The 26,237-nt window shown below is 46.7% G+C and overlaps 1 protein-coding gene across 12 annotated transcripts in view; it reads left to right on the top strand.

The window, feature by feature from the left end:
- The window catches only part of SGMS1 (sphingomyelin synthase 1), a 211,785-nt gene that overhangs the window by 28,810 nt on the left and 156,738 nt on the right, over positions 1 to 26,237 (top strand). For 10 of the 12 annotated variants that reach the window (XM_089780152.1, XM_075935077.2, XM_075935069.2 and 7 more), the window contains exon 2: positions 151 to 268. The exons of 1 other annotated variant lie outside the window; for it this stretch is intronic. The gene's annotated coding sequence lies outside the window, so the exon portion shown is untranslated. Of the gene's footprint in view, positions 1 to 150; positions 269 to 13,323; positions 13,450 to 26,237 lie in introns of those variants that run through there. One more of the 12 variants, XM_006121460.5, reaches the window with a different exon arrangement.

Raw genomic sequence — 26,237 nt, 5'->3', positions numbered from 1 at the left:
ACATGTATTCTGCTAGTTTTTATTCTCCTTTAGACAGGAAATCATCACATGCCAAGTAAGGTTTTCACAAGGTGGATTATTTTATATATGGGAACATTTTATTGCTAAAGCCACATTTTTAAAATTCATTGCTATATTTTGTGTTTTCAGGGTGAGGGCAGCACTGTTCCTCCTTGGATGGCTGTCTGTTGAAGTGAGATCTCTTTGGACACCTCTCAGTGTTAATTTTTCAGTAAGAGAAAAGAGCAAAGCTCTTCAAGGAGCTGAGGTAATTCTTGCCTTTCTTCTAAGCTTGAAAACGACTAATGATTATGTTGTGTATGTTATATTGCATATCAATGACCAGTTTTAAAATAAGGAAGTAAATATAAATATAACTTTTCATATTGTTGTGCGTCCCTTAACCGGGACACTCTGGTCTGACAACATCCGGACTGTGGATGTTCCTGGACCATCGAGCCCAAGGTACAGGGAGGTTGGGCTGCGGAGCAGGAGCGGTGGGGGGTGGAGGGCATGGAGACTCATCTGGGAGCCAGGTGGTGAAGGGGCGGGTGGTGCAGCAGGGATTTCTGGCCCCTGTGGCCAGGTGCTAGCAGGGGTCCAGCAATGGCAGCTGCAGAACTCTGACCCTAGCCATGGAGCTTGGGGGCCAGAAGTGGCAGCAGAGGAGGTAAAGCCCTGGTTGTGGAGCTCGGGGATGGGAGCGGCGACTACCGAGCTCCCGCAGTGGCAGAACTCCAGCCCAGCCGTGGAGCTCCAGCCCTGGTGGCATCCAAGGAGCTCTATCCTTGGCTGTGGAGCTCCGATCCCAGTGGCAACCACGGCTAGGCAGACAGCAGTGGGGCTAACTGGAGCCCTAGCCGGGGCAGCAGGACAACGCGGGGCATGTTGAGGAGGATCTCCCTGGTCCATTAAATCCCTTCATTTGGGTCTGGTTAGGTTCTGAGGGTGCCGAACAAGGGAGGTCCAACCTGTATTGCAAATGTCCCCATGTTATATAGAGGTCAGATCCTGCTAATTAAAGTCAGTGAAGATTTGACACTGACTTCACTGCGAGAGGGTTGGATCCAGTATGCCCAAAGGCATCGTACTCTGCAAAGAATCAGAAAATTCATAAATAAGTCTATGATATTAGTTACCTCCTCAGGCAAGATGTGGCAATTGGTAAATGTAAGATGTGCTAGGTTTTACAACGAACTTTTAGAGCAGTGGTTCTCAAACTTTACATCAGGACCCCAGAGTGGGTCACAACCCCATTTTAATGGAGTCATGAGGACTGGCTTGGATTTGCTGGTGTCTAGGGCCAGAGCCAAAGCCTGAGCCCCACCATCTGGATCCAAAGCTGAAGCCCAAGGTCTCAAGCCTGGGATGTTGGGGATCAGGTTACAGCCCGTGATTTGGGATGAAGGCTTGGGCCCCCTCACTTTGGGTTGTTGAGGTTGAGACAGACTCAGGCTTAGGTTCCCCCCTAAGTTACTTTTGTCACGAGGGAGTAGCAGTGCAGTGACGTTTCAGAGCAATATTCTGGTAACCCTGATGTAAGGGGAAAGTGTGTGTATATTACATACTCACTGGTTGTCAGTTAAATTAATATTTTCCAACAATCATGTTATAGTTATGACCCACTATAAATACAGAAATATGTGTGTGGGGAAACTTATTGCAAATGCTGACTTGTTAATGGCAACCTTTGTATATTAAAGCTCTCCATTATAAGTTTCTGGGCCTCAGGTGGCCTTTTGAGTTGTTTAGGAACAATTTATAATTCTTGATAGAGCTCACGAAAAGGGGGGACTATTTTTTGGACTTAATAAGAAGGTAGCAAGAAAACTTCTGAATGTGTTTAAGTGCTGGAACAAATGTATATAATCTTGAAGACACATCTATTTTTGTGTACAGATGAATATGTTCTCAAGATTCCATACATTTGTAATTTTATACTTCCATCTGGAAGTATTTTAATGGGATATCTCAAAATCTGATTTGGGTTGGATACTTTTCAGGATTGTTCTTTCTTACTGGTATGTGAACATTGTGCTTCATAGTGCAATATCTCTTATGGGGATACGGGTTGCCTCGAAAGTTGTCTGTGGCTGACGGGATGTTGCATAGTTTTATTATTATTGCAATAAAACAAACTTTATGGCACAGTGATTTCAGTGAAGTCATTTGTTTTGCAATTAAGTTACAAATCATCTGGACTCTGCTGTGCATGTCCCATTTATGGCAAATTCATGGAGGTAACTGTCAAAAGACAGTTGCCGACAAATTACTAAGTAAATGCAGATAGTTGATACGTAGTCTCTTTTTAAATAATGTGTTTCTTTTTTCATACTTTACATACCCTTTGACATCTTAAATTTTGATGGAAGCATATGCTTGCCACCTTTGCTGAATGGGGAGCCAAGTTCTTTGGATATATAAGACTTCTCCTTGGAGGAAACATTTGTGCCATTTGCAAAGTTGCTTTGTCTCTTAAGAAAGTACGTGATCTGTTCTATCACAGTAACAAAAAGATGGTTGTAAATATTTGTATTTTTATAAAAAAAGCATCTGTCGCAAAATTATATTTCAGCAGTTTAGTTTACTGAGTCGGAAAAAGGATAAAAAGAGGCACATGCAGTAGTAAGCATATACAGCTATTTTTGTATACTTTAATACATTAGTATCCTATGTTCTTTGATGATATACTGTGAACACTGCCATTTAATTTGGCTCTGAAGTTAACTTGTCGGGCCTGTTTTCTCCTGCAATAATTCTCCAAATGAGAAGGCAGTTAGTTGCTCAGCTTCCTCTTGTTAAAGGTTCATTGCAGGTTACTACAAAGGAGGAAGCATCTTCCTCTCAGTCATGTGCAGGCAAACTACTTACTCAATTCTGTATTTCTTACACTGAGACGATTTTGGTAAATTAGTCCACTTCAGCAGGGATTGCAGAATCAGACTCTGTATTCACTTTCTTGCTAGTCTTAGCATGCATCTCTGTAGACATTGTCAATTTCAATTGAAATGTAATAATCAGTTACAGTTTCAGTAGAACTTAAAAGAAATGGTATATTTTGATGATAGGAAAACTCAAAGTTTGTGTGTTCACAACTTTTGAGAAGTATGATGATACGTCAACTAAATACAATTGACAAATGCTTACGTACCAAATGTTTTTATTTGTGCTTACAATCCGTAGTTATGGTTATAAAATTGTTTGCAGTTATGGCTCCAGTGTACAACAGATTACTGTTTCATAGGGTTTATACAGTAACTGAACATGTTAATTCTGTGCACATGGTCTGAAGCCAGAAGCAAATTTGTTCATGTTATTAAAATAATGTTAATGTGTACTGAAGTTATGCAGTTAAAATTATCAAAAAGGGTACATAGTAACGGCCATACTGAATCGGACCAAAGGTCCATTTAGCCCAGTATCCTCTCTTCTGACATTGGCCAGTACCAGCTGCCCCAGAGGAAATGAACAGAAAAGATGATCCATTCGCTGTTGTTCATTACCAGTTCCAACAAGCAGACAGTAGAGACATCATCCCTGCCCATCCTAGTTAATGGTCATTGGTAGACCATCCTCCATGAATTTATTTAACTCTTTTTTTTTTTTTAACTCTGTTATAGTCCAGGCCTTCATAACATCCTTTAGTAGGATATTCCACAGATTGACTTGGCATTATATGAAGAAATACTTCCTTTTGTTTGTTTAAAACCTGCTGCCTATTAATTTCGTTTGGTGCCCTTAGTTCATTTGGTAACCCTACTGTTATGGGAAATAGGGATGTAAGCGACTAGTCGAATAGTTGACTACTCACTTCCTGCCTCCCACCCCCGCTGCCTTCGTATCAGAGGCAGCAAGGGGGAGAGGGGAAAGCGGGAGCCAGCTTAAAAGCCCCTTCCCCCCAGCATCATCTCTGCGGTGCATGGGGGCAGGTCAGGAGAGGGTGCTGTGAAGCAGCCTCTGCCTGCGGTGGGCTCAGGCTCACCATGAGCAGAGGTTGCTTCGCATCCTGCAGAGCAGCCCATGTCTGTAGGGAGTCCCATTGGGAGCTGGGACCCCTGCGGACAGGGGCTGCTAGACCTGGCACGAGCTGGGACTGAACATTCCCAGCTTGTGCCACATCTGGGACCACTGTGGCTCTGCATTTTAAATGAAGTAGGAGCCAGGCTGCCTGTATGCCCGGTGTGACAGCGCGTTGGGGTTTCCCGTGTCCTGCACTCCCGTAGTGGCACGAACAGACTCCGCCAGCCAGTAGGATTGAGAGAGTTTATTGCTTCTCCCAGATACAGCACAGATGTAATCTGGTTATAGGAACGGGGGCCAGGCCCCCCCTTGAGATAGGGGTGGCTGGACCCTAAAATCCTAGCCCCTTCTCCCCTGCTTCCCAGACAGAAACTCCACCTCTCTTCCAGCCCTGCCCCATAGCCAGGTGTTGGTCTCTGCCTTCCTCCCTTTGTCTCTCTCCCTGGGAGGCTGAGCCTGGGTGTCTGGGTTAATACACATTTGGGAGAGTCAGTGAGAATCTCACATCACAGCTCAGGGGGACCCCAGGTCTCAGAGCAGACAGCACCCCCACTACGCCACACCCGGCTCTTACTGTATTTAATCTATAAAGCCGAAGTGGGGGTAGCTCTTGCACCTGGTTTGAGCTGGGACAGAGCGCATTCCTTATCAATTAATTGTGAAGTTAATACAATTTGTATTGACTGCACAATTAACCAAATACTGCCTCTTAACATCCTTAATGGGAAGGAGTAAATAACTTGTCCTTACTTTCTTTTTCCATATCAGGCATGATTTTATAGACCTCTATCATATCCCTCCTTAGTCATCTCTTTTCCAACCTGAAAAGTCCCAGTCGTCTTTATCTCGTCTTTATTTGCCATTCCATATGCCTAATGATTTTTGTTGCCCCTTTCTGAACCTTTTCCAATTCCAATATATCTTTTTTGATATGGGGTGACCACATCTGCGCACGGTGTTCAAGATATGTGGGCTTACCATGGATTTATAGAGGCAATATGATATTTTCTGTCTTATTATGTATCACTTCCTTAATGATTCCTAACATTCTATTTGTTTTTTTGATTGCTGCTGCACATTGAGTGGATATTTTCAGAGAGAGGTTTATTTGTTTGAATCAGGAAGTCAAAAGACTTCTATTGTGGAAAAATGTTTACAACAGTGGGGGCCTCTGAGGAGATGGGAGAAGTCACTGAGATGGGAGAAGTCACTGAGGGTATGTCTACACATCAGAGTTAATTCAAAATAACAGCTGTTATTTTGAATTAACTTTAATAGCGTCTACACAGGCAAACCGCTATTTCAAAATAAATTCGAAATAGCGGCGCACTTATTTCAAATTTGGTAAACCTCATTCTATGAGGAATAGCTCCAAATTTGAAATAGCTAAATCGAAATAAGCTCTGTGTAGATTCTTATTTCGAAATAGGGGGCCTCCTGCCCTTCCCAGGGTGTCCTGGTGGCCACTCTGGGATGAACCAGGAAAACTCCTCTGGTCCCCCAGCCCAATCCTGGAGCCCTTAAAGGGGTAGACTCAGTTTGGTCACAGGGCCTGTGCCAACTCTAGGCCTGCCAGCCTAGAGCCTGCAGGCGCTGCCCCGACCCATTTGCCAGCATGAGCCAGCCAGCCAGTGCCAGTCAGCCCTCCTCTGCTCCCCAGGAGCAGGCTGGCAGCTCCTAGGAGCCTGCCAGGTGCTGCAAGAGGTGGGCGCCTTCTTGGTCCAGTGCGGAGATCATGGACCTGATTGAGGTTTGGGGGAAGGCCTCCAATGTCCATGATCTCCGCACTTGATGCAGGAATGCGGCCATCTACAGATGGATGGCTGACAGCCTTGCCACCAAAGGCCACTTGCGCAAGCAGGAGCAGGTGCTCATGAAGATAAAGGAGCTGCGGCAGGCCTATGCCAGGGCCACAGGGGGCAGCTTTCAACCAGGGGCAGATCCAGACCCCTTCCCCTACTTTGAGGCCCTGGACCGCATCTTGGGGGACCAGATGGTCCGTGCCCCCCAGGTGGTCATCTACCCTGGGGCAGAGGGCCCTGAACAGGGCGAGGAGGAGGAGGAGGAGGATGGCCAGGAGTTGCAGGAGCCTGGAGGGAGCATGGCACTCACCCTGGAAACCCGAGGCATACCAGCAGCAATATCACCACTGTCTTCTGAGGCCGGGGAGGCCTCAGCATGTGAGTGCCATCACTGTCCACTTGTGTGTGTGTGTGGGGGGGGGGGGGGGGGGGAGAGGCAGAGAGGGAGGGAGCCCAGGGACCACGCGTGTGGGCCTTGCTGAACACAGATCACTCAGCAACCTGTGCATGCGCCGTGCCAGCCGGGGCATGTAGCCCTGGCTGACTGCCACACAGGGGCCCTGGCCTGTTACCCACACACATGTATGTATGAAGGCACATGACATGCTCTGTACCCCAGGGAGGGACACTGCACAATGCCCTCCCTCCACAATCCCCCTCTACACAGAAGCAGGGCACATCCTCCCCCCCCCCCACACACTATATACAGCACAGGGGCATGGGTACAGTCCCGGGCCAGCTCACACTACTGGGGATAGCAGGACATGATCGTGCAGAGACCTACTGTCCTCACCTTGCACAGGGGGGCTGGGCTTCACCCACTGTGTCCCCAGGGATAACTGACCACCTCTCTGGTTTCTCCATAGCTGCACCAGCTACGAGTGCAGGGCGTACCACCCCACCCAGGATATCCTCCCACACCCAGGCCAGCAGGCTCACCCGGAACCAGGAGGGATACCAGAGGCAGCACCTGCGGTTACTGCAAAGGCAGGTCCACAGCCAGGAGCACTGGGTGCAGGAAGACCTGCAGCTGTGGCAGGAGAGCTTGTGGGAGTTGCATGAGCAGGGCTGTGCCATCCACGACCACCTGCAGACCATGGTGCAGAGATTGGTGCTGCTCCAGCCCCTGCTAGGGTTGCCAGGTGTCCGGTATTCTCCCAGACAGTCTGATATTTTCAGCTCCTGTCCAGTAAAAAAAATTCAGAGAATACCGGGCACCTAAAATGTCTGGTATTTTCTGAATTTTTCCCTGGCCAGGAGGCAAAAATGTTGGGCACCTGGCAACTTTACAAACACTCAGTGCCCGGCCTCCTCCTGCCTCCCAGCACCCCTAGTCCCCCGACCCCAGCCCCCATGCTTATCTGGTTCCTCAAGGCTGCCTGCACAAAATGGCTGCTGGCCAAAAAACCTAGGGGAAGTAATGCTTTCCCCTGGGTCCTAGTGCTCAACTTCTCCCCTGTTCCTATCCTTGCACTCACTCTTAAAGGAGACATGCTTTAATGCTGTTTTATTTTAATTTTATTTTGGCTTAATATGTCCTTGGAGTTGTCCCCGCCCCCTTTTTTTTCTCAACAGCTTTGGTCTCCCCCTGCCCTTTTTCCCCCCCTTCAACAGAATTTTTTCCTGTTTTTTTTTTTTTGTGTGTGTGTGTGTGTTGGGGGCGGGGGGGGGGGGGGGAGGTTTCGGTATTTTTGTTTCAACCATCTGGCAATCCTAGCCCCTGCTACTGCTCCAGTTATCGCTCCTCCTCCCACTCCTTCTCCCCCTCCCACTTCTTCCTCCCTCCCTGCCTCTCCCCGGGGATGCCGAGGTCCCCATACTCACAGTCCTGGGAGACAGGTGGGCCGGCAAGACCCCCAACCCTGAGCTTCTCCTCCTCCTTTCTCCCCTTGCCTCCCCCTTTCAGCTCCCTGATCCCAGGTTTCCCCCTTCCCCTCCCACCCTCTTCTCCCTCCACCCCAGTTATGATCAATAAACAGAGTTTGTTTTTGGGAACACATGTTTTTATTTGATATCAGGAAGGGGGTTTATGGAGGGGATAGTGGAACGACATGAGGGTTGAATAAGGCACAAGCCCTCAGTGGTGCATGCCAGGGAGACTTCACTCCTCCTCTGTCTGGAAGCTCTCCCGCAGGGCCTCCTGCTTACCAGTAGCCCCCCCCCCCCGGGCCTCTCAGCTGGCAGCCGTGCGGGGCTGTGCGTACAGGCCAGTCAAGTGGTCAGCCTCTGCCATTCAGCCTGGCAGGAAAGACTCCCCCTTCTGCGCACACAAATTGTGCAGTGCACAGCATGCTGCCACCATGTGTGGAATATTCCTCTCGGAGAGGTGAAGGCAGGTAAGGAGGCATCTAAAACAGGCCTTCAGCCAGCCAAATGCCCCCTCCACCACAATGCGGGCCCTGCTAAGCTTGGCATTAAAGGCCTGCTAGGAGGGGTTGAGGTGTCCCGTATATGGGCTTCATGAGCCAAGGTTGTAGAGGGTAGGCCGCATCCCCCACCAGGCAGACAGGCATGTCCACGTCCCCGACCCTGATGTGGTGGTCGGGGAAGAAGGTCCCGGCGTGCAGCCTCTGGCACATGGAGGAGTTGCGGTAAACCCGAGCATCGTATGCTTTGCAGGACCAGCCCACGTTAATGTCCACGAACTGGCCCTGGTGGTCAGACACAGGGTACGTCTAGACTACATGCCTCTGTCGCCAGAGGCATGTAGATTAGGCTACCAGACATAGGAAAATGAAGCGGCGATTTAAATAATCGCCGCTTCATTTAAATTTACATGGCTGCCGCGCTGAGCCGACAAACAGCTGATTAGCTGTTTGTCGGCTCAGCGCGATAGTCTGGACACGCGCGGGTGGTGACATCAAAGGTATTTGTCGACCACCCAGGTAAACCTCATCCCAGGAGGCATACCTGGGTAGTCGACAAATACCTTTGATGTCGATACCCGCGCGTCCAGACTATCGCGCTGAGCCGACAAACAGCTACTCAGCTGTTTATAGGCTCAGCGTGGCAGCCATGTAAATTTAAATGAAGCGGCGATTATTTAAATCGCCGCTTCATTTTACTATGTCTGGTAGCCTAATCTACATGCCTCTGACGACAGAGGCATGTAGTCTAGACGTACCCACAGCCTGCAGGGTGACTGAGAAGTATACCTTCCAGTTGATGTACAGGGAGGCCTGGTGTTCCAGGGCACAGATGGGGATGTGCATCCTGTCGATTGTCCCACTGCAATTGGGGAAGCCCAGGGCGCCAAACCCCTTGATGACCGTGTCCACATCAGGGAGGCGGATGTCTTTGCAGAGCAGCACTCTGTTGATGGCCTTGACCACTTGCAGAGGGACATACAAAACCACCTACAGTCACTGGGGTGCCAGGGTGGCTGAGAGTGCTCCTTCCCTGCCACTGCCCCGTGCCCTCTCCCCAGGAGCCACCCTCCCTGCAATCCTGGCCACTGCGGGCAGTCGGTAGTGTGGATGGGACAGAACAAACTCTCCCGTGGAGGGGACTTGCACCCCCTCCCCCTCTTTTCCCTAGGGCAGCCTATCCCCTCCTCGCACTCCCCCTCCCCCTCCCCCCGCCACAGTGGCCGGAGACTGCCATACCTGCATGAGCACTGCTCCGATAGTTTGGCGTGGGGAGAGCCACTATTTCCCCACGGATTGGTAGCTATCTGGCACGGAGAGCTTCCAGAGGGCAATGGCCACATGCTTGTGGAAGGGAATGGCGGGTCTCGTGTGTATCCTGTTGCCGCAGAGCAGGGGTGGGCCACTCACAGAGCTGGAGGAAGGTGTCCTTCTTCATCCTGAAGTTCTGGGTCCATTGTTGGTCTCCCCAGCGCTCCAGGACGATGTGGCCCCACCAGTTGCTGCTGGTGTCCAGGTGCCAGATGCAGCGGGGCACGCTTGTGTCTGGCCACTGCTCCTCCACGGCCCCAGGCGGGTCCGGAAGAGGACCTGGGGGTTGGGCTGCCCCAGAAGCTGCCAGGCAGTCTCCAGCACTTGCTGCCAGGCTTGCAGCAAGACATCCAAAATGAGCACCAGAGTGCCCAGAGGCAGCTCTGGCTCCATGGTGCCGAGTGCTGTGGTGACCCGAGTCATGGCAACCAAAGCAATCGGGGGAAAAAAATGCTTTGATATCCCTCAGTGAGGTAGGCAAGCAAGTAGGAAAACCTGAGAACCGGCGGTCCAGGGGGTCCCTTTAAGCACAAGCCTCAGATAGCCTCAGGCAGCAGCCACACAAAGCAACTACTGAGCTGATGCCCTGCTGGAACGCTATTTCGAAATGCATTTTATGTGTAGATGCGTTATTTCGAAATAACTTATTCAAAATAAGATATTTTGAAATAATGCTGTAGTGTAGACATACCCTAAATTATCAAGTTACTTTGTTCTAAATCAGCACTACTTAGCTTATGAGATGAATATGTTACAGACAGGTCATAAGGTGACTCATCTCCACATCAGTGTAAAGTGTAAAACTTTCTCAATGCAGGAGTTGAAATATTGCTCAGAAGCTACTGGTTGGACAACTAATCCTAGTAATCTGAGTGGCTGCCACCTCAACTTTCCTCCCCATGTCACTCTATAGAGTCCTCCCCATTGCTACAATTTGCAGTGTTTGTCGACTTTGTCTCTTCCTTTATAGTAGGCTGTCAGGACTGTTCCCCACTCTAAAACTCCCAAGTGCAGAAGGTGAGAGCCCACAAAAGACCTTAAAAATTCCTGCCCTCTATAGGCTCTGCTTACAAAAACTCCCTGGAGTCACAGATTCCTGGCCCTGGGGTAGAGGCTGCCACCATCAAGTGAATTAAATAAAACCCTGAAAACTAGAAAGCAACACTTGAACTTCATCCCATGGGGTACCCCAAGCTCTTTTGCTTTCAGGAGAGCTTGAAGAAAGAAACAAAAAACACAGAAAACAGAGGAGTTTAACCAAACAGCAAAATAAAGAAAAATAACCTGATTGTGACTAAATACACATTTTCCCTCTGCTTGTGATCCATAGTGATCCTGTGTCTCTTCCTATCATAGTGTGGAAGAGGGTGCTGCCATCACTGTTCCTTGTTAGTTGTCTTGGTCTCTCTGCTTCTTAGTTCCACCCTTAAGTTCAGAGCTGGAAAATGACGGAGAGAAGCTGTGAGGCCAAGACGCTGCCAATGCATTTTTTGGAGAGCAGAATCTCGCCTTGCTAACTGTGTCCTTCCTGCTTGTGTATATAAGCAAACTGTATAGGAGGGAGGTAAGCTAACACAGCAAAAACAATAAAAAAGCTTGTCCAAGGAAATCTGGCTTAAAAAAATGGAGTAAAAATATAAATAAAAAAACAAATTCTGACCCTTAAGATAGTACATAAATATTAAACAGATTTCAACGGGAAATATATTCACACATCTTCAAGCAGAATGTGGTCTGTGATGGGCTGGTGAGGCCCGCACTGCTTCGGGGGGTATCTTGCCACTCCCCTGGCGAGAAAGGCGGGGTGGTGCCGTGGCAGGTCCTGGTGCCCCCGACGCCTGGCTCGCCAGGGCCGGAGCTGAGTGCACCTGGATGCATGCGGCCCTGCCGCGGAGGAGGAGGAGGGGCTGAGCCACGCCGATGCACACCGGTTGAACGTCGACGGAGCGGCGCAGCCGGCTGGCCCTGGGAAACGGTGCAGGGCATGGGCTGCTGGGGAGGCGGGGCCTCCTGACTCTGGGTCCACTCCAAGCGGCCCGGACAGAAGTGGCGGGGTGGCTCAGGGAGCAGGAGCTGCAGACCGACCTCCAGGAAGGAGGAGATTCCCCCATGCTGGAGAAGTAGGAGGGGGACGACTGGGTCCCCAGGACACCAGACCACACCGGAGGGGGACTGCAAAAGGGTAAGCCCCCACGTCTTACCAACAAGCCCGACAACCAGGGAGGGGGAGAGGAAGCAGCCTGGGGCAGAGTGCATCTGGCGCCTGTGGGCAGACGTGTTTTGGGATCAAACCCCGTCTGTCATGCAGGGAGAGTGTTAAACCCTGCACTTAGGGCTCTGGGTTGGGACCTGGTGGAGAGGGCAGGCCCGGGTCTCCCTTTTCCCCCTTTCCTTGCCTCGCCAGTAGTTGTACGACTGGGAATGCTGGTACAGGTGGGCACTGGAACCCAAGGAAATTAAGACGCTGCCCTTCTGAGGGCTACCCTGAGGGGCGAGGCCCCCAAACCCTAACTCGGACACAACAGTGGGTTCACTGAGCCCTCCCCCCCACCCTCTGCTCGGCTGAGAGGGGGTGCTCGCACCCTTAAAACCCGTCCCAAAGGCTCAGGACCCTATAACCCTAACTTAGGCACGTTGGTGGGTTTGCTGAGCCCCCCTGATCGGCTGAGAGGGGGCACTCGCACCCGTAAAACCCATCACATGGTCCAAAAAGCTTAACTCTTTATACATCTTTCATCTTTTTGAATCTGTCCCTCGAGTTGTTTCTTTAGGCTTCCTGAAGGTGTTTGATTCACAATAAGCTTTACCATTACTAAATCTTTAAAAGAGTCACTTTGTTTCTCTGTTGGTTGGTGTACTCCATTGGGAAAGATAGGTAGGAGAACTTGCAGAAACAAGTATACAGATCCCTTCAAGGGTAATTTGGTCTACCAAGCAGCTATTTAAAGGGCTCTCAGTTATAAACCCAGGGCATCAGACTTAGTAACATCTCACTCCCTAGTACCTGTACTCCCCCACTGAACCTCTCTCTCCACAGCGGGGAGACCCTCTGTACATGGCCCACCCCACCAGCTTCCCCAGATATTGGTCTCCCCAATGAGCGCCTGTGCATTCAGATCCCCCATCACCCTGTCTCCCCACTGACCTGTGTACACATAGAACCCTCTCACCCACACGTGGATCTTCCCACACTAAGCCCCTTCACATTTGGATTCTGCTAGGTTAAGCCTGCTTGCCCAAACCTGGTGCTTCTGGCATAGAGGGACAGGGCCCAAAGTGTTTCTGGGACAGATCTGACTCTGGTGCTAGGTCAGTTGGGTACAGCCTCACTAATGAGTCTGTGTCCCAGAGGAGAGCTGCAGGGTGATCTTCCACCTCTGTGTAGCCAGGAGTGTGTGTTTTCTCTTCTTCCTCCACATCCCCTCCCCTGCCATGCTGGAACCTGCAGAATTTTAAAATATTGTGTGCAAAATTTTTATCTTTTTGAAACAGAATTTTAAATTTTTTGATGGCAGAATTCTGCCAGGAACAAAATTCTGTTGGTAAAAGACACAAGCTTTGGAGGAGCACAGATGGTGCTTTTCAGATGGTTTTTTTTTCTTCACTTATTGATGATAGCTTGTGTATGTGTTTTGTTATAGAAGGAAAGTTGTTCTGGTTTGTATTTCACATGATTATGTAATTCAGCTCATAAAGATTAAATCATGTGCTTTACTAGCAAAAGGGAGGCAGGGTGATTGTGCTGTGTGAGACTAAAGTTCAAAAGTGAAGGTGGACTGCTTAGTGACTGAAGAAGATAGCGGTGTGCCATAGGAGTAAGTGAGTGGTTCTGTTTTTCTTGATGCTGTATAAGCAAATCAGATTCTCTCAAGGTTATGCTTGTCGGGAGACAGAAGTTTGGGTCTGCTGAATATAATGACCCTGTAAAAGACCCTGACTTGAAAAATGAAGTAAGTTGTGTTGTATGTTGTCTTAAAGGGATTTGTTAGTGGTTTTATTATTAATGTTTTTGCTATTTTTTGTATTTGTAGTGGGAGTTGAGAGAGAGGGGATTGAAAACTGGATTGTTTACAATCTGAAAATAAATTGGCAGTGAGTGCTAAGGAATAGTAACAGGTGAGATGAGGTAGCCATCATCTGATCGGACTACATGTAGTCTAGAGTTTGAGGAAGAGCATGTTGTAGGTTTCAGATCTGATGAAATTGAGAACTCTGAAACTTTGAGACTTTTTTTCCTTTTACTTAGAATAGTTGTGGACTCTTTCCATCAAAACCCCATCATTTTGGAACCTAGGCTGCATAGTTTTAGTGCACTCTTTCTGTTTTGAAAAATAATTTTTAATAGATTTATTTTTGTCTAATAAAATAGACACCTTTTGTACATGTGCAATTCTAAATGTCATCTTTCTGGTTAAAGAAATAACTTAAAATTATTCGGAAACCTACTGACAGTCACCAATAACAGTCTCTCAGCAGAATTTCTCTCCCCCATAATAATCATTCCCTTTCAAGCCCCCAACTAAAATGCTTGTGTAAAGGAAAAATCTTGTATCATATCTTGAATGTTCAAATCGAGGGTATTTCAGTGAGTTCCATATGTGAAGGCTTTCAATGAAGAAAGCCTCTCTCCTCCTGTTTTTAAGTGAAAGAGTTCTTACTTAAGTTGATTTTGAGTGTGTTACTTTGCATGGGGAGAGGCATTTTCTCAAGTAGGAAGGTACTAAAAAAGTTAGGGCTTTATAGGTCAAAACAAACATCTTGAGTTCTGCCTGGAAGCTAATAGGCAGTATTGATATGATGAAAGCAACATTAGTTGGTTGAGTAGTTTTTTGCTAGAGACTTTGCTGTTGAAATACATATGTGCTTGGGAAACAAAATCTTGTGCAAGAGAAAGTAATTCAGAAAATTACTTTAATAATTGTAATTCACAATTAGGTAAGTCTAAAGTTCTTTGTTCTGCCACTTGTTACAACATACAGGAAGGTAGACAACCTTAAATGTTAGTTCATGTGTGTTTTTGGGCATCTGTGTTTATGTAGTCAATTTGGGCTTTCTGTATTATATTAATATGTTACTTATTAACACTGAAGAAACTGTGCACTGTTCAGCTGATGCCTCTAGAGGATTGATGCCCATGAAGTTAACAAATATGTATAAGTATTACAAAGGCCAATCTTGCAAAAAATGAAAAAAGAGGAAAGCTGCAGTAACATTTTATAAATGCTGTATTAAGGGAATGATTATTCAGTTCTCCATTCCCATCTATGTATTAGCTTTCAAATCAGATGTTGGTATCCACAGTAGATCACTATTTTCTGCAGGGATATTGCTTGTCTTTCTAAAATCGTATTCCTGTATTGAAAGCACCATATTAAAGCAGATATCAAACTCCTGGAGATGCCAAATGAAAAAGTAAAAATTGAATCACTTTTCATGATAAAATTTTTATTTTATATGGATTGTACATGTATGCTTAGGGAAGTGGAACGTTAAATTTAAATTAATATAATAAAATAAGTAAATAATTATAACAAAATCCAAACACCCATATCCTCTGTACAGTGCAAACCTCGCCTAACCAATAAAATAGAGAAAAGATAGGAGGAAAAAACCAATTGCCTTTTCTAACAAGGGAAAAGAAGTGGATAACACTTATTCTATAATTCTTTAAAAACACAGTAAAAATATTATCTTAATAACAATCATAGTTGAGGTTGTGAAACACAAAAAAGAGGGAAGTCGAGAATGACAAACGTGAAGCCATCTTATAAAATCCCTTCATATTGAAGTCAAAAGAATGAGTAGAAAAGCAGAGAGAGAGAGAGTTCCATTCTTTAGAGCTCATTGCTGGAAAGACAAGCTAATCAGGGATGTGGCGTTGAGATCCCTAAAATGCACGTGGTGTCAGAGTACAGATAAGTGTTAACTAGTTGGTTTCTAATATAGGCAAGGCTTATCCAATTTGGGGCTTTAAAAACTATTTATATCAACTTAGAATCAACCTGATGCTTTAGAGGCAGCATGAATGTAACATGATTGCTCAAACCAGTTGTTGCATGCTCTCAGCAAGCTGTCAGTGACAGAGAGGGGATGGAACTGCAATTATCAAGCCCTTGGTCATGAGGGCATGTTTAGGTAATTTATTACAGATTAAATAACTATGCTTATGCAACTGAAGAGACTTTCAATCAGTGTCTGACATATAGTTTATCATTGACAGGGGATGGTAAAGGTTAAGCCAACATTCTTATTTTTCCACATTACTCAAGGAATGAGTCCCCCATGAGTGTTTCATCAGGGTCCCAGTGCAGCTGTACTTGAATAGATACTGTGTCTCCATCACCACAGCAGAACAAGATGTATATACTGTTAAATTGCTAGCCTGTATAGGCATCAGTATTTAATTAGCTAAAAATATGCTGTGGTTAAACACAATACATATATTTTTCTGAAATAATGCACGTAGAAAGAAATTGAAGGGATTCTCAATTGAATTTTTTTAAGTTGACTAATTTTAATGACTGTCACAGTACCGTCTACAGTACACAATATGCTCTGAAAGTGTTTATAAGCAGTTATTTAAAAGTATATAAGGTTTGTTTGCTTCTTGGTTGATGTTTACAAAGTGGAGGAACTGTTTGCCTAAGGAGGGAAAATATTGGTATACAACAAAGTGTTTGAGATAATATTGCATTTAGACACATGAAGCTGACCTGTGCCAGCTGACTCGGCTAGCGGGGTTCAGGGCTTGTTGAATTGCAGTGAAGATGTTTAAACATGGATGGTAGCCTAAGCTCTGGGACCTTCCCTTTTGCAGAGTTATGGAGCTCAGGCTACATGCCAAGTCTCAATGTCAAAATTGCAATTAAACTGCTCCTTAATCCCAGCCCCGTAAACCTGAGTAAGATGTCATGGGCCAGCCGTGGGTTTTTAATTGCAGTATAGACATATCTAGAGAGACAAGGTGGATGAGGTAGTCTGTTTTATTGGACCAACTTCTGTTGGTAAGGGAAACAAGCTTTTGAGCTTCCACAAAGCTCTTCAGGTTGTATTCTTTGACACTTAGTTGTCATATATGCAGAATAAAGAAGATGGGAAATAAAAGAGAAATCTTTTTAATTTCCAAGTAATAGTAATCATTGGTGTGTCAAGTACAGAAGGTACACAATTTTCAGACAAATGTGACTTCTCTCCCCAAATAGATAGTGACTCTCTAAAAATAAGAGGAAAAAGATTCTGGGGATGCCTCAAGTTAATATTAAAAACTAACTTTGTACTACACTCAAATTAAAATATGGTGTAAGTTTCAGGTTCAAATATTTATAATCTAGTTTTTCTTAGGGAAGGAAGGAATGACTGGGATACTATCACACATGCCCTCTTTGTGCCTTAAATCTCACTCATAGCTTCTCCCCAGAGTTTTCAATTTCCATCATGAATGTCTTAGGAAAGTGATGGCCAGGGTAATAAGTGGGAAGGCACAAAGGGGCACATGTGTCCTAAATGCCATGGGGCGGGAGGGGTAAGGAGCCAGACAGCAGCAGGTGGGTACATAGTCCTTTGGCATCTGGGGGGACTAGTAGGAGGGCCTGGTGCCTGCAGCCAGGGATCCTACATTGGCAGCAAGGATCTTCCCTTCCCCTTCCCCCCCCGCACTCACCAGCAGCAGCCGCAGAAGCAGAGAAACGTGGTCCCAGCTCGCTTTGGTTTCTTGGCCGTGTTGCTCAGGGAAAGGGTGGAACTGACCCTGAACTCACCAGTAGGAAATGGAGTGACAAAGCCAGAGTAGCAGAATGAGAAAGGGCCATGTTGTTTCTCCACTTCCTCTGTCATTGCCACTGACTGCGGTGGGGGATGGGGTGGGGGGGGGAGAGAAGGGCTGGACTCCTGCTCATGGTGCAGGACCCCTGACCCTGCTAGCCCCCCTGAGCTGCATTGCTCTGGGGAGGGGAGTTGGGGAAAAATCGAGGCAGGAGTGGAGCAAGAGCAGGGAAGAGGCAGGACCTGGGGTGGAGAGGAGTTGTCCTGGACCCTCCCCTGGGCTGTGGTGGTGGCCGGTGGTTCACCTTGTCTCCCCCTCACCAGTCACTTCTGGTGATGCCCAACCTTATTGCAGGAAGGCCACATAAACCTAACCATAGCTTTGTGTGGGCCAAACAGATTTTACATATTTTAATAAGATTTAAAGTAATCTATATTGATTTATATTTAAGTTCAGCTTGTTTTGCAAGTAGACAAGTTGTTTCTGGGTACAGTATTGTTTATTTAACAGTTTGTGTAAACTAAAATATTGTAAGTATGACGACAAAATGCCAGTGGATTAGCCATTAGTATATTATGTTGAAGCAGGAGTCAGGGCTTATGAACTTGTCTATGGGCCCCTGAATTATGCCTTCATAATCCTAGCCACAAGAGTTTTATTTCATTTTCTTCTCAGCTTTCAGGCCATACAGATTCCCAGTTTCTCAATCACCCCCAAAGTCACAGTATTAAGACCAGAGATTTTTATCTCTGATCAAAATATCCCTTTCTTCTCTCTTCTCCACAGCTTGTTTAATCACACTACTTTCGCACTAAACACAGGCATAACAACGGGGGCAATTTATAAACAGCTTGTGACTCTGAGGAATAACATGCGAAACTGACATCATTTATGGCAGTAAAATCTGCCAGTGTGACTACAGAAGTTAAAAGTGAGCTTTAAAGTTTGTCCAGTGTAAGTCAAATGTGAAATTCAGTTACTTAATGTGCAATCAAAATTAGTCACTTTGGGAGAGAATTTGAGATGGAAATTAGTAGGTATGAATCTTTCTTTTTTATTCCATCCATATCTATCTTTCTTTGTCCTTTTCCCATTGAAATATTTGTTACTAGGCATTGCCTGGGTCCTTCAGAGGAGGGCTTTGGGGATGTGTGTGTGTGGGGGGGGGGGGGGGAGCAGGAGGCTGGAGGCCTGGGGTCTGTTCTCCTCCCCTCTTCCAGGCTGCCCAGAGCTTGTTCTCTTCCTCCTCCCCCCACCATTCCTCCCAGCCCACCCCGGGGCCTGTACTCTTCCTCGCCATGCTGCGTCCAAGGGCTGGGAAGAAGGGAAATGGTTTGGGACGGGGGACTACTTACTGGTGTGCTGGCAGGCAAGATGGCAGAGACCCAGCCCTGCTAGCCAGTCCCTTGATGGTACAGCTGCCCAAGTAGACAGTTTAATCAACTATTCGACTAGTCAATGGATTAGTCGATAAGTGGGGAGCTGCTGCGACTCTGCCTTTTAAATGGATTAAGAACTTTTGCTTATTGGATAGTTGACTGGTTGACTAGTTGCTTACATCCCTAGTGGACACTCTGCAGGACAGCTGTCCTCTGTGGGCTCGCTACCACTCTCATATTGTGTCCCTTTGAACAGCAGCCCCTCCCTTTGCATGTTATAGATACGCTGACCATCTGCCCCAATTTTTCCAGGACAGTCCCAAATTTAAATACTCTGTTCCTGTGTCCCCATCAAGTAATGCAATGTCCTGGAAGCCTCGACGGACATTTCACTACTTGATGGGAACACCAGCTTGTGCAAAGAAGCGACCAAGAAATGGCTCTGTGCCATTGCTCCTCATGTGGCGCAGCAGCCTCCTGCCCCCCACCCCAGCAGGGCACGTAGGCAGCTCTATTGGAGCTTTGCTGGCAGGCAGCCGGGACAGCTTCTGGTGGTGTGTGACCCCCTCCCTTTTCCCGCAGGACCGCTTCTGCCGCATGGGGTCCCAGTCTGGTGGCACAGCCTCCTCCTCCTCCAGGCCGCTTGTTAGTACAGTGGCCACCGTCACCGCTGTTGGGGCTGGGTGGGTCCGAGGCAAAACCTGGCGGAGCTGCTTCTGAACCTCCATGCCTTGGAGCCCTGGCAGGAGCCGTGTGGAGCCCGGATGGGGTGCTGCGGGGCTGGGTGCACTCAGGCTCGGCAGGTGCTGGGGCTCCCAGTAGTGCTATTTTTAGTATTGCCGTCCTGGTCCCTACAGATGGCCCCAGCTCTAGCTGGAGCCAAGGTGGGCTCCAGCCGGGGCAGCTTCACTGGAACGGTCTTTGTGCGGCTGCCGTTTTACTCCAGCTGGAGCTGGGCCACCTGTGGGGACCAGGACCGCGGCACTCAAAATAGCACCACGCATGGCCTCTGCTCCTGGCACACAGTCTCACTCCGGGAGCAGATGGGGCTTGGGCTTTCGGGTCTTCTGGGACCAGGACCACAGTACTAAAAATAGCACCGTGGCCCTGGCTCCAGCCTCCGCAAACTGCTTTCCGCGTCGAAGGCAGAAGGTGAGGGAAGGGGCAGGGGAAGATCTAAGGGTGAAGTGGAAGTGAGGAGAGAAAGTGACTTGTGTTGATGGGAGCGGGTGGCAGGGCAGGAGAAGAAAGGGACAGGCATCAAGGGGCAGGATGGAAGAGTGAGATATGCCAGGGGGCCAACAGGAGACAATGAGGAAAAGGGGAAGACAGGGAAGGTGTCAGTGGGGGTGTCAGGGTGATGCTGAGAGAGGAGATGGGAGGGACAATAGGGGCAAAAGGGAGGAAGAAAGAAGAGGAGTGGGTGCCAGGAGAAGAGGATTTGAAAAGAGGGGTGGCCACGAGGAGGGGAGGGGATGGAGCAAGTCATGTGTGAGGGCACAGAGAGGCATGAGGGGAACTGGGGCAGAGGGTGGTGAGGGGTGGGCACCAGGGAGAAAGAGGGAAAGGAAGGCAAGGTCAGTGAGGGAAGGGGGAGCACCAGGAAGGTGCAGGTGCCAGTGGATTGTGGGGGTGAAGCAGAAGGGCAGACACTGGAGGGGAGGAATGGGCACCAGAGGACAGAGGAGAGAGGCAGGGCATATGGGGAGAGGGAGGTGTTAGGCATGGGGAGGGGTAGCTACAGATGATCAGAGTGGGGCTAGAGGAGGAGTGGACATGGGGAAGAGAATGGCTAATACAGGGGAGTGGGGCAGATCCCTGGAGGGCTGAGAGGAGTGAGAAGGGCAGGAGCCAGGACAACAGAAGAGGGTGAGGGGTAGGAGGCAGCAGGCATCAGGCATCAGGGGAGCAGATTGGGCAAGGGGAGGGTAGGAGACATGGCAGCAGAGGGGAAAAGAGAGAGTTTTATGATATTTATTAATAACTTAGGTGGCACACATCTGAACAAGCACACATCAGCTCAGTATTGGTGCACAAGACGGTCTGCTCATGGGAGGAAAATCTTAGAGGGAACACTTCCCGCAGCCTATCTCCCCGAGATAATGCAATGCAAGTTGGGTTAATGCAATTGCAGGATAGCTGCATAGGGGGTTCTGTAGAGGCCAAACCCATCCCTATTGTAGGAGGATGGTGGGAGGAGTTTTTGGAGGGGTCACACGACATCCTTTACTTCTGGTCATGTGCCCATTTCGACCCTGGGAGTGCTACCTCCAGGGGTAGGACTTCTTGTGGCAGGGGGTGTGGCTAACGCGGGTAACAGGGTGTGGCTAATGGTGGTTAGGGGCTGTGGATAATGGAGACTAGGCACGTGGCTAACATGTTCCTAATTTTGGTTCAGAAAATAAGGTCACCATAGTTATGGAATACTGTCTTTTTCCCATGGTTTCCAGTTGTCTTGGTGCAGCCAAACCCTAACCTTGCTTTAAGTTAGAAGAGGAAGTTGCATTTCAAATTTGGTGGCCCTAGCTCTTACCTTTTAGAGGAATTCTTGAACAAACAGACTTGCAGACACACGGACACACTCTAATATATTTAACAACATGTTAATTTTTAATGACATTAATAGCATATGTCTAGACAGAGGGATGCATAGGCTGCAGAGGGACCCGACAGTGTCTGGTCAGATGCAGTAATCTAATCTGCCTCTGGAGGGAAGAGAAGAAGGAGAGAGGAGAAGAGTTTATGGCTCCCATCCCAGCACTGGTGAAGAGGTAGGGATCCTGAACCCACTAAGGATGTTAAAAACTGCAGTTATCTGGCTAATTGTGTAGTAGAGACAGTTTGTATTGATGCCATGATTAGACAATCAGAGCCACAGCAGGGCAGCTCCAGGAGCTGGCTCGAGCTGGAACCGAGCAGTCCTGGCTTGTGAGGCTCCAGGAGCTACCCACACTGCAGCTCTGCATTTTAAGTGTAGTAAGAGCATCCTGGCTCGCGCTGAGTCCAGCAGCCCCTGTTTGCAGTGGCCAAGGCTAACTGTGATTAGGGGCTGCTACCAGATCCTCGGTCCGCCGTGGGCAGCTTTGCAGCAGCCTCCATTATCTTTCCCTCCCCGCCCCCAGATAGAGGCAGCTGGGTGAGGGATGCAAGCAGCACCGTGGAGCTGATGCTGGGTGGAACTGACTTTTAAGCCAGCTCCCTGAAGTGGCTTCTTTCCCCACCCCTCCTCTGCAGTCTCTCATAGAGTGAGTAGTCGATAAGCTTATCCTTATCGGGTAATTGACTACTCGCTACAATCCCTAGAATTATCCATTGCTCACATTTTACCCCTCATTCTGGGGGCTGCCCCCTCCTCACCACGCCATGCCCGAAGCCTCCTCTAAAGGAGGAACGAGAAGTAGGACTGAGTGAACTTTTATAGGCTCTGAATTTGTATATTGTTTTATTTTTGAGTGCAATTATGTAAAAAAAAAAAATCTACATGTTTAAGTTCAACTTTCATGGCAGAGATTTTTACCCCACACAAGATTGTTGTGGGTTGAGATGCTCTTTTTCTTTTTTATAGTGAAAGCATCTGTAATAAAAATCATACAGTGAGCACTGTACGCTTTATATTTTGTATTGTAATTGAAATAAATATATTTGACAATGTAGAGAATATCCAAAATACTTAAATAAATGGTATTCTATTATAGCATAGGTATGTGATTAAAACTGTGATTAATCACAATTCTTTTTTAATCTTGCGATTAATGATTTTTAATCACTTGATTGCTCAAATTACGGGGTCTATTGCCACTCTGCACCCAGGGGCCCATCTGCTGCTTCATGTTTTTGGTAAGGATGTTAAAATGCATTTGTTTAAGTAATTGTGTAACCACTGAAAATGTTGGTTACACGTGGGGGGCAGGGTTACATGATTAGATGTGAGGGGCAGGAAGCTCCACTGGAGCTGGTGTGCGTGGATTCCTGTGTGCATTGACCCCACCTGCCCCTTTGCGCGGCTGCCTCTGATACAAAGATAGTGGCATGGGGAGTGGGGCCTGCATGTAACTGTGCATGTTAACGGATGAGCCCAGGCTCATTAGTTAGCCATATACACTACTAAACTTTCACTTCTCTAGTACCTGGGCTCTGTTGCTGACCTGTGCCCCAGACTCCAGCTGCTGCCTTGTATGCTAGCTCTTTGTACCTGGCCTCAGCTGGGGAGGAGGCAGGACAGGGTAAGCAGGGGATGTCAATACCCCCACTCTTAAAAATGCTTTCCTATTTTAGCTAGGTCAAATTGTAAGACACCCTTGCACAGCTCTAGAAATAGAATGAATGGAAACTCCTGTATCCACAAAAAATGACTGGCCTTAAAATATTTGTTTTTCCAGGCTTGGATGTACTCTCCTGTGTGCTCAGAAAAAATAACTAGTTTGTACTGCTGAGCAGTTTTTTTCATACAAAGCGTCTGTTTTTATGCTTGTGGGAGGAGAGACTGCTATAATTTTTTGAGGCTGGTCTGGATGGGAGAAGTGCTGTCATTTTCTAAACATCCCAAACATTCAGTAATTGGAGAGTTAAACCCAGATAGCTAGAAAGGGTTAGCAGGGCTCCAGGAGAACCAATGACAAGAAAGTGTTGAGAGTTGAATTGAAAGGGAATCTGCCTGCTGTTTTTCTTTATGGGAGTTTTAAATCAGGAGCCAGAGGTATACCCATGCGCAGAAAAGGAATACCCATGGCTAGAAATAGACTAGACTTTGAAAACATGGGTATGTAAGATTATAGGGAATGTTTATTTAGATGCGATTAGATTATTTTCTTTGTTTTGTTGTTTGGTTAAACTCCTCTGTGCTAAGTCCCTTTGCTGACTCGTGTGCTGGCACTGAGGGGTTTGGAGCCCATACACTGCACTAAAAGCTGAATCCCTTCTGGAAGAAGTTGAAGAAGTTTCCAAGAGATATCTTCCTGGGTTCAAGAAGAAAGTTTTGTTTTGTTTTGTTTTTTGTTTTTTGTTTTTTGATTTGTTTTCACTTGGGTGGTGGTGGTATACCTCCCAAGATCAGGAAATCTGATATTGGGGTGTTTTTAAAACAGAAGCCTCTAGAGGCAGGCTATTTTTTAAGGTTTCTTTTGTGGGCACCCACTTTCTGCACTGAGAGTGACAGAGTGGGGAATAACCTTAACAGAGGATGTGATATATATCTTCATTTAGTATGGTCCTTAAAGGTTACAAGTGAAACTGAACAGAATAAATATTGTGCAAGTAAATCTAGTTTGGAAAACAATTAGTGAAGGACTAGATTAAGGGAGTGGTTATACACTGTAATACAGTACACCTCTTAAATTGTTATGTTAAGCCAAGATTTATTGTTAATCCTTACAATTACAGTCACCCTGCCCCACCAGAAGCAGCAAAAGCGAGGTGGGGAAGGTGGGAGCCGGTGCCTGTGCTGGCTCCCATGGTGGCACCTGTCCCCCCCGCCGCCTCTCATAGAGGCAGCAGAGTGGGTGGGGAGCAGATGGGAGCCACCTTAAAAGTTTGCTCCTTGCGAGTACTAGTTCCTGCCTTCTCCCCCTGCATGTAAACAGAAAATTGTAACTGTATTCCACTCTCTCTTGTCATTGCCCACTGAAGCCCACAATGTAAAATACAATATTATGGTTTTCACTGGGAATGCTGCAGGAAACACTGCAGATATTTTGATATATTGTTTTTCTGCTGTTACTCTGTTACATTGGATTGCCCAATGTGTCTTGTGTAACTTTTTCCCCCTCTCTTGTGTAAAGAAAAATGGAAAGCTAAGCTTTATTTTTTTTTAGTGTCATGTGATGGAATTTTTGATTGGAATAGTACTGAAACTAGGCAGTGGAATACAGTTCCTTTTTCATGCTGTGCAAAGCAGTTGGTCTTTTTAAAGAAAAAGTGAAATTGCAAATGTTGTATAAGTATTCTGACTAAGAACTGTCTTTTTCATAGGAAACATGTACATGGCAGTTTATTGCTGTTAGAAGTAAAGTCATGTTTAACAAATTTGTAAAACTGTGTAGGCTCAAATCCTAAAGCCTTGCTTTTTTTTCTGTTAACTGTACCTCTGCTATGTGATGCAAGTACTGTAAGTAGCTTTAGGTGATTATATAGAATGAAGTTTTTTTTTTCCTTTGGAATTAGTTTCCTTTCCTCTTAAGACTGTTAAGCAATCTTAAAGAATCTCAATTTCATACTAAAGATTGCTTTTACTTTCTTTTCACTTTTTTTTGGTGTGTTACACAATGTTTTCTGTCACAGTGCCTGCTTGCTTATTTAGTTCCCTTAATTGCCCCAAATCTACTCCAGTTGAAGTCAGAAGTAAAAAAGTAGACAAATTTTGGAGACAGCACAAATTAAAGCTTCACTGTATATATCTGAATGTTCTACAAAGAAATACCTTGTGCCATATCTTAGCAAGCTTTTACAATAGTGAAAAAAATAAGGTGCAAGATACTTCATTGTTCCAATCCTGGCCACCCAGTGAATTTTTTTTGGATTTTTTTTTTCAATTTCAAAAGTGTACTATTTAGTAGTGTTTTGCTGCAAATATATATGGTAGAGCCACTGGAATGGCAGAAGATTATTTCTACATCACTACATCAGCTTTTGTCTCCTTGTTTATTTTTTTAGTTTGTTTTAAAAATGATAGTTTGGGAAAAGGACGGTAGTGGCTAATTCAGGGCTGGGCAAGATGTGCCCTGGGGGCTGGATCTGGGGCTCCTAACACTTTGATCTTGCCTGCAGACTACATCTGGCTGCTTTCTAATTTTGTCTTGCTGCACATGCCACCCAGTTTACAGGCTGTATCTGAGGCACCTGGATTCTATTTTAATGGCTCATGGGTCCTGGTCATGGCACTACCTTGTCAGGGGCCAGAGCTGTGAGCCTTTTAAATAACTGCAGCAACCCTGGGTGGCTGAAGGCCATGCAGTAGTGACAAGGCCAAGAACTGGGAGCCCTTTGCTGTGTTTTTACTTCAAAGCCTCCAGCCCCAGACAACGTAGGGGAGAGGGGGAGAAGGTTAGTCCCCGGCCCTTCAAGGGTTGAGCTGGCCCATGACTATGTACCAAAATTTATTAAGTGACCTCCCTGCAAAAACTATTGCCAACCGCTGTGTTAATTTGACTGCTCATGGAAGAATTTGACTGGTGGGTCTAATTGTGGTTGGACACCGCTTAAATTCATTGGCAGAGTCGCACAAGAAATTAAGCCCCAAGAAAGTCTGTAGACAGAAAAAGAGCATTTCTCCTTTGCGTTTTCACTAAACTTCAGTAAAGAAGATCTGAATAACTGAGTGCCCGTTGGGGTCTAAGTCCTATAGGAAAAAATGTGTTACATTATCACTACTGCAGGAGCAGTGTATGCAGAGGAGGGACTGCAGGGATTGTGTTTCTGAGAGTACCCTGGTATTTGATAAGAAAGTGCTACATCTTGCTTTCTTCAGTCCTTCTCATTTGATATCTCTGTTTTGTGCTTCTGCAATTTCACTTCAAGCAGAGTAAATACTGTGGTCAGAGTTTAAGGCACAGGTGGGGAACCTTTTTTGGGTCGGGGTCTACAGGCCCACAGAAAAATCAGA

The sequence above is a fragment of the Pelodiscus sinensis genome, chromosome 8, assembly GCF_052426305.1.
Source record: "Pelodiscus sinensis isolate ZL-2025 chromosome 8, ASM5242630v1, whole genome shotgun sequence".
In the NCBI taxonomy this organism is placed as follows: Eukaryota; Metazoa; Chordata; order Testudines; family Trionychidae; genus Pelodiscus; species Pelodiscus sinensis.
Note: the sequence above shows the minus strand (reverse complement) of the source record. Positions and strands in the feature narration are given on the sequence as shown.